The sequence below is a fragment of the Drosophila nasuta genome, chromosome 2L (genome assembly GCF_023558535.2).
Source record: "Drosophila nasuta strain 15112-1781.00 chromosome 2L, ASM2355853v1, whole genome shotgun sequence".
NCBI classification, from domain to species: Eukaryota; Metazoa; Arthropoda; class Insecta; order Diptera; family Drosophilidae; genus Drosophila; species Drosophila nasuta.
The window spans coordinates 9,117,711-9,135,378 of NC_083455.1; the positions used below are offsets into that span (position 1 = coordinate 9,117,711).

General features: G+C 36.7%; 1 protein-coding gene across 1 annotated transcript in view; it reads left to right on the plus strand.

The window, feature by feature from the left end:
* Positions 1 to 17,668, plus strand: part of LOC132783589 (uncharacterized) — an 81,067-nt gene that overhangs the window by 20,242 nt on the left and 43,157 nt on the right. Inside the window, exon 2 of the mRNA XM_060788846.1 lies at positions 13,204 to 13,297. The gene's annotated coding sequence lies outside the window, so the exon portion shown is untranslated. The remainder of the gene's footprint in view (positions 1 to 13,203; positions 13,298 to 17,668) is intronic.

The window sequence follows — 17,668 nt, forward strand, 5'->3', positions numbered from 1 at the left end:
GTATTTTATTTTACGTCTCATGCTTAACAATTTCCCACTTTAGTGTCTGACTTGCTTCACATGACTGGAGCATTTCAATCTCAATTCGTTTGCTGGCAGTGACACGCGAGTTATCGAAACAGATTCGTCTGGTAGTCCATATCAATAGCATCGCTGGTCCACTAACTCTCCCGCCGTGCTGCTAGATGAGCCGTGATATATGCGCGGACATGAGCTGTCTGTGCTATCCAACCGTCTGTCTGTTGTCTCCCGTTTCCCGTCTCCAGGCAGCTGCTACGAATGACACGCTGGACGGCAATAAATGTCAGTCGGCAATTAAGCCAAGGTATGCACCATATCAAAGTCCCTGCAGGGGAAGTTGAAAAAGTACCAAATGACGTCGCTGCTTAAGGGGTGTTTACATTCGCTAAATTTCTCCGCCATTCCAATTGGCATTCCAATGAGCGTAAGTCCTTGCTCTCTCTCACGCTCTCAGCTACTTTCCATTTGTTTTGGGATATTTTTTGTTGCGCTTGGCGGCAAATCCATTTTGGGGGTGTGTTGGGTTGGTGTTCATGGTGCGCATGGTTTTGGTTAACACTAAAACTCGAGACGTTGTCAGGTGTGCATAGCTAGAGAGGGAGAGGCATGTGTTGGGCTCTTGTTTAATGGAAACTGAAACACCAGTTGATTGCCTGTTGGTATTGCATTTCAGCTTGCTGTCCTGCAGCTCGCTTCACAGAGTCTATTGCATGTGGTTTGTGTGGCAAGCAGCAAAGTGAAGAAGAACAATGGGAGTGCGTATGTGTGTGTGTGGGAAAGAGAACGAGAGTTTGTTGCAAAATGGTTTCTAGTTTCTTATGGCTAACTGTTTTGACAAGCCAATATTAATGTGGAAGCCAATATGGGAGGCAGGCAGGGCAGCTGGGCCAGTAGATGCAACATTCTGCTGCATAGCCATCGGCGATACACGTTGCGGCTCATGTTGCGTGTGTGAGCTCAGCGAAAGCGTAATTAACATGCGATTTGCCTTTTGCATTTCAAGGTGTCATAAATCAGCGCATTGTTTGCCCTCAAATGGGGGGAGTGTGTATTTTCTACAGAGGACATTGTTGATGTCAGGGGGTAAGAGGTCACTTGGGTGGAGGGGGGGTGTGCGCTTCATTAAAAAGCTCACATTACCGTTGATTTCCTAGAGGCATTAATTTGGTAAACATAGTCAAATGAATAGAGCCAAAGGGGCGCAAAGACAGTGACTGAGTGGCGATCATTTAAACGGGGATTTTATAACCTCATATATTATAAACTCTTTTACGCTTCAGTATTAAACCCTTTTTGTCAGAGCCACTGCAGCGTATAACTCTGGTTTAAGTCCTCGTTTGTTTTAGACTCTTGAATGAATGCCGTAAATTTTGCAAATATCTCTGATGTAGATTTTGGCACTGGCGATAAGCGACGCACAACGTTGACATCCCTTCACACATGCCTCACTAATTAGGTGTGAGCTTGTGGGCGGTGCGTGTCAAGACTGCAAAGGGGGGTGGAGATGGGGGAGTTATAATTAACCAGAGGTTCAAGAGATTGCTTCGAAATCTAGTTAGGACATTACGCTACAAAATGGCTTTAAATTCACATTTGGAGGGAGGGGATTTCACATTTAAATTGAATTGCCAGCAGCACAAACAAACCTAGAGCAAACACTGAGAGAAACACTTCCGTCTGCTGGTTGCCATTTCCGTTTCCGGCGAGGCGCGTGCGTGGGTAATACAAGCTTTGATTTTGATTGCCCCACAACATTTTTTACAGCCTTGAACGCTGCATGAAAAGAAATGTCGCCAAATCAAATGAAAGCAAACGTCACAAAAAAATAAACGAGACTTTAACAGCTGCTCCCCAAGCTTCCCAGAGCACGAATCATGCGAAGACACACACTATGTTGCCGTCTAGTCAGGACAGCTAATCCAAGACTCCCTCAGACTCAGACTCTGACTCTGACGATGTCTTCGCCTAAGATCAAAGGCAGCCAAGCATTAGGCCATGTTATTTTGTGCTCTTGTTTTGCATAAATTAAACGGCCTAGACCTCAGTTAACTTAATGTAACTAACGTCGAGAAGAAAAAAAACGAAAAGAGATAGGGAGAATGTCTGCTATACTTGAAGGCGGCTTAAAGTTGCCTTGATTGAAATGCCTCCAACGATGACAGCGACTCTTTATGGCATATTCCTGTGGCTTGCTAGCCACAAAAACCAAAACAGCCAAAACAGAAGCACGAACATATAAAGTATACGTGTATTTCGTATTTCGTAGTGATGCAACCACCTTGAGCCGTATGTTGTGGTTTGACTTATGGTTTTGACTTTTCCTTGACAGTTGCTAGCTAACATAGAGTGACACACACACACATACTAGCACACACACACACACACACACGCCCACTCAACTTGCCACTTGGCACCTGCTCTGTGTGTGAGACTTTTTGAGCCATTTTTGGCATGCATCGCAGCACACACAACAAATGTTTATGACACATTTTACACATGCGGTTTGGCACGCACAAAGTCACTCACTACTCGACTCCCTTTGCTGCAAGGTGGCTGCGAATGTGTGGCAAGCTGGGGAGGGGAAGGGGGATGATCTTAGTGGAATAGAATTCTCTAAGCAATTTATGTGAATATTCATTACATTGCTCGAGCGAAACTAAACGATTTACATTTAATTTCAAGAATTTCAGCGCCTTTTCTCTTTTGACATTGAAATGTTTCCGTTAAATCGCTTTCTCTCAATATGCTTACAGATAGTTAAAACTAAATGATTTCCTACTTTATTTAAATTAATTTTGTGCTACTATAAATATATCCTTATTGCTAAAATAACTTTATTGAGACTTTATTGTCTACACCTATACCTATTGTCTATGACATTTTTAAATTCCTTTTTTAAATTCTCCCATCTCTTCTTTGCGAAATTGATTTTGCACCTCGCACCTTTTGTTGAGTTGCCAGCAGCATCGTATTAATTGTATATATTTTATTAATGTAATTTGTTTTTAAAATATATTATCAAATTATTGTTAATAAATTTATTATTGTTAATAAATTTCTTATTAACTATAATTTCATAGTAAATTAAAGCAGTTATTCTCCCACTTCTTTTTTTTGTGCCAAAATCGATACAGATTATATTTTATTCATATGCTGTGATTAAAACTCATACTGCGCTGTGAATTATTTCAATTACATTCTATATTATTAGTTTTATATGTTGCTTTTGCTACTAATTTGTTTTTTTTTTATCCATGTGGTTTCATATTTTCAGTTTAATACATTTATTTCGTTAACTTTTTCAACTTCAGCTTTGTTGTTCTGGTATATTTTCTTCTTTCTGGGTTATTTTGAACGTAATAGTATATTTATATACCAAATATAATATTTGTTATAATTCAGTTTTTGAAGGTATATTTATTAAATATAATTTTAGAATAATACCGAACCTTTTTGCTCTTTTTTTTAATGGGTAGCGAGTATCTCACAGTCGAGCACACATGTTTTACTATTAATCCGCTTTTCTATCTTCGTCGTGACATATTTTCCCCTTAAAGCATTTCTTTTTTAAATTTTCCTATCTCCTTTTTGGCGAAATCTATGCGAATTTGATTTTGGCAACTTTGTTATGATTAATATTTGCACCTTTTGCTGTGCTGCCAACTGGCAAATTGCCATAAAACTGAAATTTTTGTCGCATAATTCAACATGAGATTGCATATGCAAACTTTTGATAAATTAGCTGACCATTTAAGTAGATTAGTTGTGTGATGCATGAAATTGATGCTGATTAATAGAACAACATTTTTTTTATAAAAAAGTGTAAAAATCAGAAAATCCATAATTTATAGATTTTGATACTATTTTAAATTCAAAGAGTTAATTAAAACTAAAAATGAATTAATAATAAATGCAAATCATTAATCACTCTTTATGCCAAGTGACAGCAAGAAAGAAGATAACTTCTTCTCATTATTCCGTATTTAGAAAGCTCATTTAATTAGCAGAACATTTATTAACTACAAGGATAACCGACAAAAAAGTTTCAATACGAATTAACACCCAACTTGTTACAAGGCAACGCTGAATGAAAAGAGTTTACATTTCTTTTTATCTCGTTCGTGTTTTTGGTTTTTTTATATTACGCACACACACACACACACACACACTTTTTGCAGAAAGCTAACACAACTAATTAAAAGCACTTTGTAGAGTTGCCTTTGCCTGGCAGACACATTTATTAGTAAGAGACGCAGTTGCAGGCGTTTGCTTCTACTGTAAAGTGGAGAGCAAACTGGGAAAGTTGAGCCTTTTGGTAAATTGCCGACCGCTAAAGATGTGGGCGTGGCTGCGTAGGCGTCTTGGAACAAAAAAGAACCGCAACGCCGAAGCCAAACTTCATTAAAAATGCACACGGAAAGCGGCCGACAAAAGCCGACAACTTTATTTGAATAAAGTTGAGTCAGACACGCCTTCAACACACACACACACACACACACACACACTTAGTATCTGTGTTGGCTTTAATTTATGAAGTCATTAGATGCAATTTTCGAGCACCTGAGCAGCATCTTCTTGGCACTTTGGCAATTTGGCAACCATTTGCTGCAGTTGTCCCAATGCCAAACAATTTCAAACGCGACGCGAACAAACCAAAACAGAATCGAGGCCAGTTGGTTTGACAGCTGCCAGACGATTACACCCTCTTGGCCTGACTTGGCCTGGCCATGAACGAACGGAATGCAAACGTTTTCTAATTTTCCACGCCATTAAATCAGGGATTTCAAGCCAGACGCATGCGATTCCAACTGCCACTGGCATCATGGTGACATCGAAGGAAGCAACGTCACACTGTCTGAAGGACAAGCTCAGTTGCAGCTGCAAGTTCAGTTCTCAGTTGAGTTCAGTTCCTAACCTTGATTGCTTGCTAGCCTGGCCTGGCCAAGACAAATGTCCAAGTGAATTGCCATCAAGTCGCTAAAGTGATTGAAGTCAAATACAAGTGATTACTCTGACTCTTTTTCTGTGGTTTGCAAGGCATTTAATTAGCGATTTATGTGTTTCTTTATTGTTTTATAAACAGAGAGCAGCAGTTAACGACGCTATAGAAATTTGCAATTGAAATAAGTTAAACTGTCAGCTGTTAAATTGTTTAACAAGGATTTAAATTTAGCATGTAGCTAAGATAATGGTATAAATCTAATCTAGATAAAGAGATTTTATTCTTTTTCTGTGAGAAATTTGTAAATGATTTAAATTCAATTTAACATATTTACGTATAAAATAAAGCATATATGCCTTTTTTATGAAAATGCTTAATAATATTCAAAATCAATTAATAACATAATTCTATTCTTAATGGCAAGTTCAAGACAATATGTGCTTTTCCTTATGGTGTGAAAATTGCAATTGATATAAGAGAAAATGAGCAATTTCATTATATCGCATAGGTTTAAATTCTTTCTGTATTGTCTAAACAATATTACATGACAATTTAAATGATAAGTAAAGAAGTGTACTTTTAATGGTCGAAACTTGCAATTGAAGTAAAAGAAAAAGATGAAGATGTGAGCTGTTAAATTGTAAGTAAGAGTTAAATTCATCTTCTTGGTTCTTAATATCTTCGGAGATAAGTAAATAATTATAGTAAATCTATTAAATCCTTGAAGTGCCAAATATTCACTTGATATAAATGAAAATGTCAGTTACTTACTTATATCACAAAAAATTATATTCTTTATCCCGCTGCTAAATAATATTCAAATTAATTGAATAAAAGAAATCTATTGTAAGTGAAATTAGTTCTACTTTTCTTTAATGTGTTTAGGAAAAGCTTAAAATCTCTATCCAGCTGCAAAGTAATATTTGATTTATGATAATAATAGAAACCTATCGAATCGTTAATGAAAAGTTCAGATTAGCTTTGCTTTTCTTTAAAATGCGAATTTCCTTTAATTATTTTAATTTCTACATTGAATTTTGTGTCTTTAAAACTCTATTAATATAATTTAACCAGATTCCAACTTCAAGTTCATTGTTTCGCACTAAAACCCAATGGGGTACTCTTATTTCCTTTGCTTGGTAAACATAACAACAAAAAGGGAAATAGAAACAACGCCTTGTCGGTAAAGTTTAAATTTATAGCACTCGGTATTCAGAGCCAGAGGGAAGAACTGACCTGCTCTAAGGTTATGCGGTCGCATCCTAAAAAGAGTAGGAAAATAAGCAAAAGAAACCAAATTCAAAGAGATAATTTCGCAGCTAAGCATAGAAAAAAGAGAAACACAGTCGACAAGAAGAACAACAAGTTTTTGTGGAAAGTTTTTCGCGTTGGGCAACAACGTGACAGGCGAGGCAAAACTTTCGAAACGAAGTTTTAACACGTTTCAGTTACCTTTCTGCCACGCCCACTCATTATCCGGTGAGTGAAATGAATGCAATGCAATGCAATTAATTGTCAACACATCTGCGAGGCATTTCCACCATTCAAAGCTTTGATTGCCACAGCATAAATTTAATTGAAAAACTTTCATGCTGATCGCAATGTTCGAGTATTGTAATTACAGTTACTTGTACTAAAGTATCTATGTGTTGTATCATCAATAAAAATGACAACAATGTCAGCCTAATAGTTGTTGCAAGATGCAACTGTAGCTGGGAGCTAGAAAATGTGAGCTCGGAGTTCGAAGCTGGCAGCATCACCTGAATAACTTTGTCCGCGTTTCTTGCCAAAGTGCAATTCAGCGTCAACTTGAACTTTGTGTTTTGTAACGTGCTCAGAACTCCGTTACGCTCCTCGGGGAAGGTTAACTTTTCACTTGGTCATGAGCTTTGCAACGTCGAAGATGATAATAGCTCTAGGATTTCAGTCAGATGGAGCCTTGGGATTCACTTATTGCGTTATGTTTTTGAATGACAGTTTGACAGTTGAACTTCATGATAAACTTATAAAATATAAGCATGGCAATACAGTGTTATCACCGAGGATGCAATTTAAATTACAATAATATAATTTTTATTTGTTCTATGTCACATTGAATTAAGATTAATTGATTACTTAACGATTTGTTATATTCAAATTGTTTTTTATATCAAGCTATAGTGCTGCCAAATTGCATACAGGATTGACAAATAAAAAAATCAATTTCGTGGGTGATTCATTTAAATTTGAAACTATAACATATTATTATAATTATTTTTATTATATTAAAAAGTCCCTAAATGTATCATATTTTGAAAAACATTTCACCTGCCAGACAGTGTTGCCAAACGAATAAATTTAGTGTATTCTTTATTATGTTATTTTGTTCCTAAAATTGGGTGATTCACTTAAATTTCTGATTTGCATTTATCAATTTATTGAATTTCATTTTTTATTTGTTTTTATATATTTTCAAAATAAAGCAACTTGGCAGACAGTGTTGTTAAACGAGTAGACTTGGAACATGTTTTAAAAGTATTCTAAAATATATTATTCAAATGTGTTAATTGTTCGTTATTGATATATTCATTTTGTAAGCAAATTTTAATCTTAGTGTTGCTTAAAGTGTTGCAAATACAATAAGTGTTTCAAATATTTTATGGATTGTCAACAATTTAAGATTTTTGAAAATTAATTTGTAATAGTATTTGATTTCAAATTGCTCTAAATAAATTGTCGATTGTATTGTTAGATCATACAAGTTTCGATGTGCTAAAAGTTATTCGCAGCTGTAATTGGTATACGAATTGCAGTTGTTGTTGTTATTATTGCTGTTGTAGTTAAAAGTTATACGATGGCGACGACGTCGTCTGCAGGTGTAGCCTGCCACATTATTTACAAGTGGTTGGAGAAGCAGTCACCACCGCACCTGGGACTCTCTTCCTTCCTCCTTCTCTCTTTCTCACTGCAGATGGGGAGCTGGATGGTGGCAGCGGTGAGGTGAATTCGCCCACAAGGCACCTATAATTTAGCGCTGTTTATTTGTAAATGTCTGTCGCGGCGTGGCGCGGGATCGAGTTGCAGGGTCGGAGTCCTTGTTCTCGTCACGCTTCATGTCAACAGCGGCAACTTCATTGTCTGCCGTGGGCAGACCTTTAACTCCCATTCTCCCTCCCAAATGGGGTTAACTGCTTTCTCTCTCGCACTCTCTCTGTCTTAGTCTCCTCCTGTGTGTCACTGACATTAAGTGCAGTTGGTTGCTGTTGAGTTCTAGTTGTTGTTGCTGTGGAAATGTTGGTTTGTCGATTCCCAGAAAAACGTTTTGCAATTTATTAACTGACATTTCAAGTGGTTCATATTGTTGCTGTTGTTGTTGTTGCTGTTGCCAGGGGCCAAGTCGGTGGCAACCTGTGCTGGCGGATAAGCAAAACCTATGACACTTATTAGTGAAGCAGCTGTGTGCCAAACAAAAAGAAAACTCCTCGCTCTCTTCAACCTCGTTGCATGCATATTTGATTAAGCTGCCACTGCGCCGCAAGGTAGGCAATGATATTTGCAAGCCAAACTTTGCAGACAAACGCGCCCGCGGGGCTTGGCAAACATGACACACACTCCAAGAGACAAAGAGACAGCCACACAAGGGTTAAGGCCAAGTTGGCAGTCGGCAACAATAATGCGTAAGTTTTTGGACCCAAACAAAAGTTGCAAATGTTTTGAATTTGGATTGCGGGTGAGTAAGCAAGCGAGAGAGAGAGTGAGAGAGACAGACTAAATGGCCGGAAGCGGAAACTGTTTTGTACATTGGCAAATTTGATATGTAAACGTGCAGGGCAAAGGGAAAACAGAACAGACCGACGCTTCTTGGTTTTATGCGCTTATTAAACGCTTATTATGTAGGCGGCCAAAGGAGCAGCAGGTTTTCGACTGTGAGAAGCATAATAAAAAGCTTAGTAGAGTCCACAAAAAAAATAGAAGTAGATATTTGCCAAAAGAACTTGCAAGTTTTAGACGATTAGTAAATGTTTAGGGACGGAGGTGAAATAGTCCTTAATAGTGGCCTGAGAACTCACACAAATGTTGCTCGGCCATTGGACCCTAATTGTTTATTTATGAAGTTGGCAATTCAGGCACCTTGGAAGTGTAGTAAGCTTCTGGACTTAAATGCAGCTTATGAGTGTTGGGTAGGGATGATTAGAACACGTCTGTGGGGTTGATTGACAGGTGAAATTCAACTGTTAAATATGTTATTAAAGCGTTGTGTAGTGAAATTATGAAATGCTTGATTAAATATGGCTTAGGGTAATGTTTGCTTAACTTGGTAAACGACGATAAGCTTACAATCAAGTAGAGAAATTATTATGAATGCTTTTTTATTCCTTGTATCGCGATTGATCTCATATGCCTATGAAAATACTTAATTACATAACCTACGATACACAATTTACAAATATTACTAATTAAGGTTGAATATACATGGGAGAGGATATTCAAAGATAGTTTTGAACTAGACGGTATCTTTTTCAATTGATTGATTTGATTGAATAATGATTGACACACATGCGTACTGTTAAATGACTGAAAGATTAATAAGCTGATTATCTATTTCTACACTTTGATGTATGCACTCCTATGTATTCCAAGCTTGATTGAGTGATTGAATGCTGATTGAAACCCGTGTGTGCTATAAATTGATTGAATTTTTATAAATTAGTATTAATAAGTTAGTTATTTTTTTCTACCCCTTGATTGATTAATTGATTATACATTGATTGATGTGGATTTTAAAAATATAGTTATTTAATAACCCACTGAACGATTCAATCCTGGTTAAATTTATTTTACTCCTTGATTGAATGATTGAATATTGATTGACCCATGTGTATCCAAAGCAATTCCATAAGGAGGGAGTTAAATAACCTAATGAAAGATTTAAATGGTTCATATACAATTTATTATCACCCTTCTCATTGTGAGTGATTGATTGATTGAATATTGGTTGACATGTATATTAAAAGATTTCACAGTCGCTTGAATCGTTTTGCCTCAGAAAACTAAACACAGCATAATTGGAAATATTCTTTCATTATCTTTTCACTCATAATTCCAAGAGATTGCCAGCATATGATGTTGATTGAAGGAGGATTATGTGAAATGTATTCTATGTTAGCTTGTTAGTATCCCATGACCGCAACTCTCCATGGCAATCAGTCTCAAACTGACCGCAAATACGAGCATCTGTTTGTATGTATGTGTGGCTTTGTTGGCAGCATGTATTAAAGCCACAGAATATCACGTAAATCCTTGTGTTGGCCTTTTTGTGTGCTCAGCTCATTTCGTGCAATCTCAGGTGTCATATTCCAGATGTAATGATGTACATTCACATTAAGCGACCCTTTGATGGGGTCGTCTCATTCATTTGATATGCAGAGCACGCAATAACAAACAAACAGACGTACAAAAATGGCAACAAAAAACGCAAACAAACAAACAAACAAACAAACCAGCAATGGCCATTTAACACTTTAATTTGCCACACACGCGTATCCTTTGCACACACACGGTACTCTATGTATAAGTACTTTTATGTGTGTGTGCGGGTGTGTATAAAAACTTCAATTAAAATGCCAGCGTAACAATGCACAATGGAGATGGTATCCAAACCCCCAAACAGAGTTTTGGTTTGCTTTACATTTTGCAATTTAATGCAAAATAGCCGTAAAGCCACAAAAAGGCCAAGCGACCAAAAGGGCCAAGCTGCCAAAGCGGGCAAAGCAACAGCCACGCGATTCAGTCGAATAACGCTCTTTGCCATGCTTACAATATCATAAAACGCAATGGACCTCTTAACAGCCAGCAACAAAATGGCAGCTCTGAGTGACGATGGAGCTGACAATTGTTTCCGCTTACTGCTAGAGCAATAGAGAGAAGGTCGAGGAATGAGCACAATTTGTTCAAATCAGCTTCCGAAAAACATACTTAACTTGGTTTCTCATTTCTAAAACTACAAATTTCTTAAAGAATTCATGATCGAAATAGATTTATTGCATTAAAAGTAAATAAAACAAGTAAAAAAAAGCTACAGTCGAGTGTGCCCGACTATAATAAAAGCAAAATTATGCGATATCATTCGCAAAATATACCAAATTCATTTTCTAAGAAATACTAAATTATACCGAAGTTTATATTTGGTATATCGATGTAGTACCACATTCAAAATACATACCATAGAGTACAAAATATACCAGATTGTCAACCAAATCATGTACATCTAAATTGAGAAATGAGCTAACAAAAAACCTCAACAAAATGTTGGCTAAATTCTTCTTCGGAACACAAAGTTCTTTAGTGCTTGGCCAATGGCTTTGTTTTCCTTTGCATTTGGAGCAGGGCAAAAAGATGCTAAAAAAAAATTTACAGTTAAGTGATTTTGTAGCAATTTGCAGTTTGTTGGCATTATAAGAGCAGGTGAGCGGCGAGTGCGAATGCGACTACGAGTGAGGCAGGCAATGTGGCAGGTGGGCAAGAGGCGCCACACTCGTAAATCCTCGACAAATGTTTGCCAAGTGTGAGCTTGCCAAGTTGCCAGTTCTTGAGGTCTCTAGGTCTCACTTCAGGTTGGCTGTTGCGGATCTGTCAGTAAATTCAATTTATTTAAAAGCATGTCAACAATAAGTCAAATGAAATGCTCTGCTCAGCTGTAAATATGGCGGCTCCCGGTAATAAAGCTGATTTATTTCCCCAGTACAGATTTACAATCCACATAATTGTACAACGGCCCAACCCGGCTCGGTCGTATGTATAAAATTTGTATTCGAAAAACTAAATACAATCGAGAGCGAGCCGAAGTGAAATGAACTGAAATGAAAAGCTTGAGTGAAATATTTGTGGTTATTGTGGCAATATATTCAAATTCAAATTCAGCTTGGCAGCTCGATTTTTTAGTCCTTTTGTTGCTGTTGTTGTTGTTGGGCCATCTCCTGTTCTGTGTCACAGCAACTAGGAAGTATTTACAGAGATACTGGTATATGGTTATTTTTGCTTTCTAATAGTAGAACATCCGCTGGACAAGAGTGAATAAATCTTCTGCTGTGGTTTGGGCCAGGGTAAAGGCTGCAGATAAGCCCAATGCCCTGTGCCCAGTGTCCAGTTGCTGCAAAGTACAAAGGACACAACACAATTGGCTGCAGGACATCAGTTCAACTTAAACGACTGTTAAAGTGCAACAACATAGAGTTGTGTCAGCCAGCCGACAATGTGTCCCCGAGAGGGGGTGAAGTGACGACCAGGCGGGGGGGCCAAAGGCTTGCCGCACATGGCAAACAATATTAAGTGTGTCTGTTTTTTAACATTTGAAGCACAAATAAAACAATGCAATATTCGAAGTTAGAAGCTGGAGAAGCAGCTTACATACACAACACATACACAATTATCAATAGCTATCTGCTGAGCGAGAGTGGAAAGAGAAATTGATAGTGCTATTGTAAAGTGAAATATGTAAAATAGCAGGCATCTCAAAGATTAGCAAAGGTTATAAATGTACATATATAAATGCCTTTTATTGGTCAACAACACATACAAAATTACACCACCCAAATTGAGTTTATCTTTTAGGTGAAATCTGTATGAAATAGATTTATGTATACGCATTTTGATACTTTTACGATCGGATAAAAATTGCAGAATTTATATAAGAAATACTTGTGTATGGGAAAAAGCGCCTACTTTGTTGTTTTGGCTAACAATCTGGGGTATTTTGCATTCGATGCTATATTTTGAATGTAGTACAATATAAATATAGCAAATACCGCATTTTTGCGGTATATTAATTTGGTATTTATAAAATGAAATTAACACTGGCTTGCTTTTATTCTAAATGCGTAGCGGGTATCTCACAGTCGACTACACTCGATTGTAGGTTTCTTAGTTGTTATAATTGAAGAACAAACTAGTATTTAACCTTGATAAAGGTATTTTCCAATGTACATTTCATATTGAAGATCTTACTTTTTTTTTATTAAGAACAAATTACAATTTTCTTAAGTTTACATATTATTATTAAATACTCTTATGTGCATTTCGGATTAAAGATATTATTTCTTTTCATTATGAAGCAAGAAAATTCATTTTCAAAAATGAGTTTGCATTTCATTATTTATTGAATAAGTAATAACTCTTTTCCAATAGAGTTTATCATTTATTGTGCGAAAGATTATATTATATCATATAAATAATAGAAATAATGTTTTTTATTTTCGTTTTAGCTTTTATGTGAATAAATACCAATTTTTACCAAAAATATTTTAATTTGTGATTATATTTTATATATATTCTAAATACATACGCAAAAGATTACGGGTAAGTTTATTCAGATGATTTTTCCAATTTGCAATTTAAGAACATATTATATTTGTAAATTTCTTGTTCTTTCCTCGCACATAAGTATTTGAATAGCGGATGCATGTACATTGTGCATTGTTTGATTGTGCAACATAAGTGTGTGCAGATAAAAAATGCCGTTAGTGAAGTTTAAACAATGTTATTGACTGAACAAAATGCTGGGTTGCCGCTAGTTTCTGCTGCTGCGTATCTGTTGTTGACTTGCCTCATAAATCTATACAAGTGCTGTTGACTGACTGTCACAGTATGAGTGTGCGAGTGTAGAGTGTGTGTGAGTGTGTGTGCAACTGCTTAAATTATTGATTATTCGCAGTAACTTGGTCACAATTCAACTGTGACTGAGTCAGTAACAAGCGGAAGGAAGCATTCATTTCCGCATGAGTTTGGTGTCCGTTTTATGTGCATTAATCAGTGCACTTCATTAAAAAGAACAACAAGCAAACTAAAAAGTAAACAGCACTAAAGCAAATGACTTTTAGCAGTAATTTAAAAAACATGTGCCACATCCATGTCTAATGGTCAGAGACTGACTGAGCTTCCATCTGCCACATTCAACGGCAGCAACAGAAATGTCCCCCGAGACTCTTGACATGTGTGTGGACTACGCAGAGAGCAGAGCGAGAGACAGAGAGTGAGAGGAAAAAAGTATCCCATTTACAGTTTTTGTGCTGTCATAACAAACAAATTCCCAGCATGTGTGCGGCGACTGCGACTTGGCGGGGTCGGAGGTTGCGGAGTTGGGGAGTTGGGGCCATGACCCAGGGCATGTATATAACATATATACTATACGTATGCTTGGTCAGCTTTGTTGTCCTCCAAGAATTTAATTATACTTTTGATTTTAATGAAAATACAAGCGCATAGCTTTGGTCTCCGGGCATTCTCAAGCTTCCTGCAATACTCTACTCTCGATGGTACATTGAATTCCCCCTTAAGGTTGCCACATTTATTCGCCTTATTTCATAGAGTGTCTTCATGTCGAATATGCTTAGATAACAACAACAGTTTTTATTAGTTTCGATCAAGATTCGGAATGAAAATCGTGTCCCAAAACACTTCTTAATTATTGTTTAAAATTGTTTGGAAACTACTTTAAAATGTTAGTTTTTATGCTCAGCTATTATATTCTTGGCAAACTGACAAAACTTCTGTTGAGTTTTCCGTTCTGAACTTGTGACTTTGCCTCGGTTAAGGTCGTCGTCGTTGTTGGCGTCAATGTAAACTCCCCGGGCTTCCTTTGGGGACTTCATTTCACTGAATGTCAACGCAGTCGAGGTCCGTGTAAAATTACAGTTTAATTACACTTTTTTAAAAAATGTTGACTTGCCTTTGAATGTCATTGCAAATGAAAAGCGATGAATGCAATGCGAAGATGGACGTCAAATGAAATGTCTGAAATGGAAAATTAATACTACGAATTTTATGGTAAAAAAGTGAATTCAATGTGAAGTTCAATCATGATGGGTAGAAGTGTATTTTTAAAAGAATATTGATAACAACATATGAAATGAATACCTATACATTTGTAACTTCAATAGGTAATTATTATTATTGGAATATTCTTCGAAGTTCATAAATTGTATGATGGATTGGCTTTTAAAAGAATCTTAATTAAAAAATATGATTTGAATAGCTACAAACTTGCAACTTAAATAGGTGAATTAGTTAATAACACTTTTTAAATACAAACCTATTTGTAGTATTTTTGAAATCTTAATTGAATAAATGCGATGTGGAATATATAAAAATATTAAGTTTATGTGTCTTCTAAAAGAAGACAATAATAGTAAATTGAATATCATTTGTAGGCATCGAAATATTAATTGATTGCGTCTATGTTAAATGTGAAGTACAAAAATGAAATGTAGAAAAAAAAGTATTTTGATAACACAACATGAATTTGTATCTATATGAATTTGTATCTTGAACACCCAAATAACTAAAAATGAAATACTTTTAAATCACAAACCATTATAAGAACGAATATCTACAACAAATTATGATTGCAATGTCTGTAAGCTATACAGTAGAAATGTGTCCTAAGTAAATTAGTAACTATTAAAAGCCTTTCTTGAAATAGCAAAGCTATGTGCTTTACTTGCCTCCGCATTGAAATTTCTATTAAATACTCTGCTATGGCTTATAACCAGATTTAACAATTAGATGTAATCAATCATGTTGAAGAGTAAGAGTACGTCTCTGACAAAGGATTCCTTCTAAGTAACTGGCAAATTTCGTTTTATTCGAGAGAGACAGACGGTGGCAAACATTAAACAAATCCGCAACATTTGCGCATTCTGACCACACTTTGGGCTGCTGCACTTGAGTTGCACTTGCCGCTTGCCGCTTGGTGCTGCCTTCCTTCCCTTTTGCTCATTTGTGAATACATATTCGCATTTAATATGCAGCACATGTTCTGACAGACTTTGCCTCTCTCGGATGGGAAGCAACTACTTGAACATCAACTCTGCGCTGCAGTTGCAGTTGCTATGCTGTGCTCCCACTCACCAGTTGCAGTTGCGGCTTTTGGCCGGTCACTTGCCACGATACGTTGCACGATGCATGCACAACATGCACTTGCAATCAAACATGTCCGTTGAGTGCGCGCGCCATTTTGCAACATTCGGTGCAAGTGGCGCGTGGTGTGAGTTTCTGTGGCTTAAGACGAGGCGAAGGCACTACGACTGCGACTGCGACTGCTCTGCTCTGCTTTGCTCTCCTCTGGTACTTATTTGCATACAACACTTTGACGCATTGTTCTCGCTCGGCCAAAGGGAACGGCTGTAGCAACATGCTGCTGTTGCTGCTACTGGGCTTTGCTATGTTCTGTGCACAGCGGGAACACAGTTGCTACTGCTTCTGCTGTTACCACTTCACATGGCTCTCCTCGCTGTGGAGCACTAATTAAAAGCAAATTTAAGCATACTCATACCACTTATAATCCAGCTGCAAAGACAGACGCACAAATTTACCAAATGATTACGCTCACAAACGACGACGCTCAATAAGAGGCAACGGGGCGTATACGCCACGTACACTTTGACTGCGCCTCTGACTGTGGCATTGTGATGGCGGTGATGATGATGATGATGATGATTGGAAAGCGCTTTGCTCAGCAAACCAAATAAGTGTTAATTAATACGATTTTAAGCTGCAGACAATCGAAGAAGATTTGAGAATTTGCCTGACAGCCTGGCATCATTAACCCATTTAAGGTGCAAATCCAATTAGACAAAAGACACAAGCACAAATTGAAATTTGAGTGTCTCTCGCCTGCAACTAGCGCTTAATTAAATTTGCTTTAATTATGTATTAATACGGCCCAAAATCCGTGCAAATGCCTTTGATAATCGATTGCTTTTGTGAAAGTCTTATAAAGCGCTGTATATGGAATAGCTTTGATTACTTAAATTACATAGATAAACTGGAGGTCTTTAAATTGAAACTAATGAATATGTAATTTTTTATTATTTTATGATTAAATTCGACAATTTTTATGCTCGCTTCCTGTATAGAACCACAAATGTGTGTCACAGGCATCGTTATACCAAATATATCTTTGGTATATTTTAGTATTTATACCCGCTACCCATAGGGTAGAAGGGTATTATAACTTTGTGCCGGCAGAAAATGTATGTAACTCCCCTACTTACTAGGGTCTGAGTTGCTTTGGCCGACAATCTGGTATATTGTGCCGTCTATGGTATATTTTGCATGCGGTATTATATCGATATACCAAATATACAATTCGGTATATTTTCAGTATTTTTAAGTATATTCGGTATAATTTGAGAAAAATATCGCAAAATATATTTTTTTTATTCACGGGTATCTCACAGTCGAGTACACTGGACTGTAGCTTTCTTCCTTGTTTTAAAATTAATTTTGTATATTATGCATTATATGGTATATTTGGGATTTAATTGTATATCGATATACCAAATATAGCCTTCGGTATTTTTCCGTATTTTATTTATTAATTTGGTATATTATATTTAAGTACTACATTACTTACATGTTTTTATTTGCCTTAAGTCTTGACATAGTGTTTCTTAAATTGTGAAAACATTTTTATTTTCAATTTGTATTTGAAACTTTAAATTGTATGTTTTAAATTGTATAATTCTCTGCAACTAATTCAGCTGCGGTAGCGAACTCAACTGTTGTGCTAATCTGTATATTATAATCTATTCAGGGGCAACCATAAATCACGCTTTTCACTCAAAAAGCTTGCTTGGCACAGCCGGTTGGCGTTAAGTGAAAATCTTTTAAGAGGACCCAAGTAATGCACATAAATAATAAATACAACGCGAAATTAACTTTCCGGGC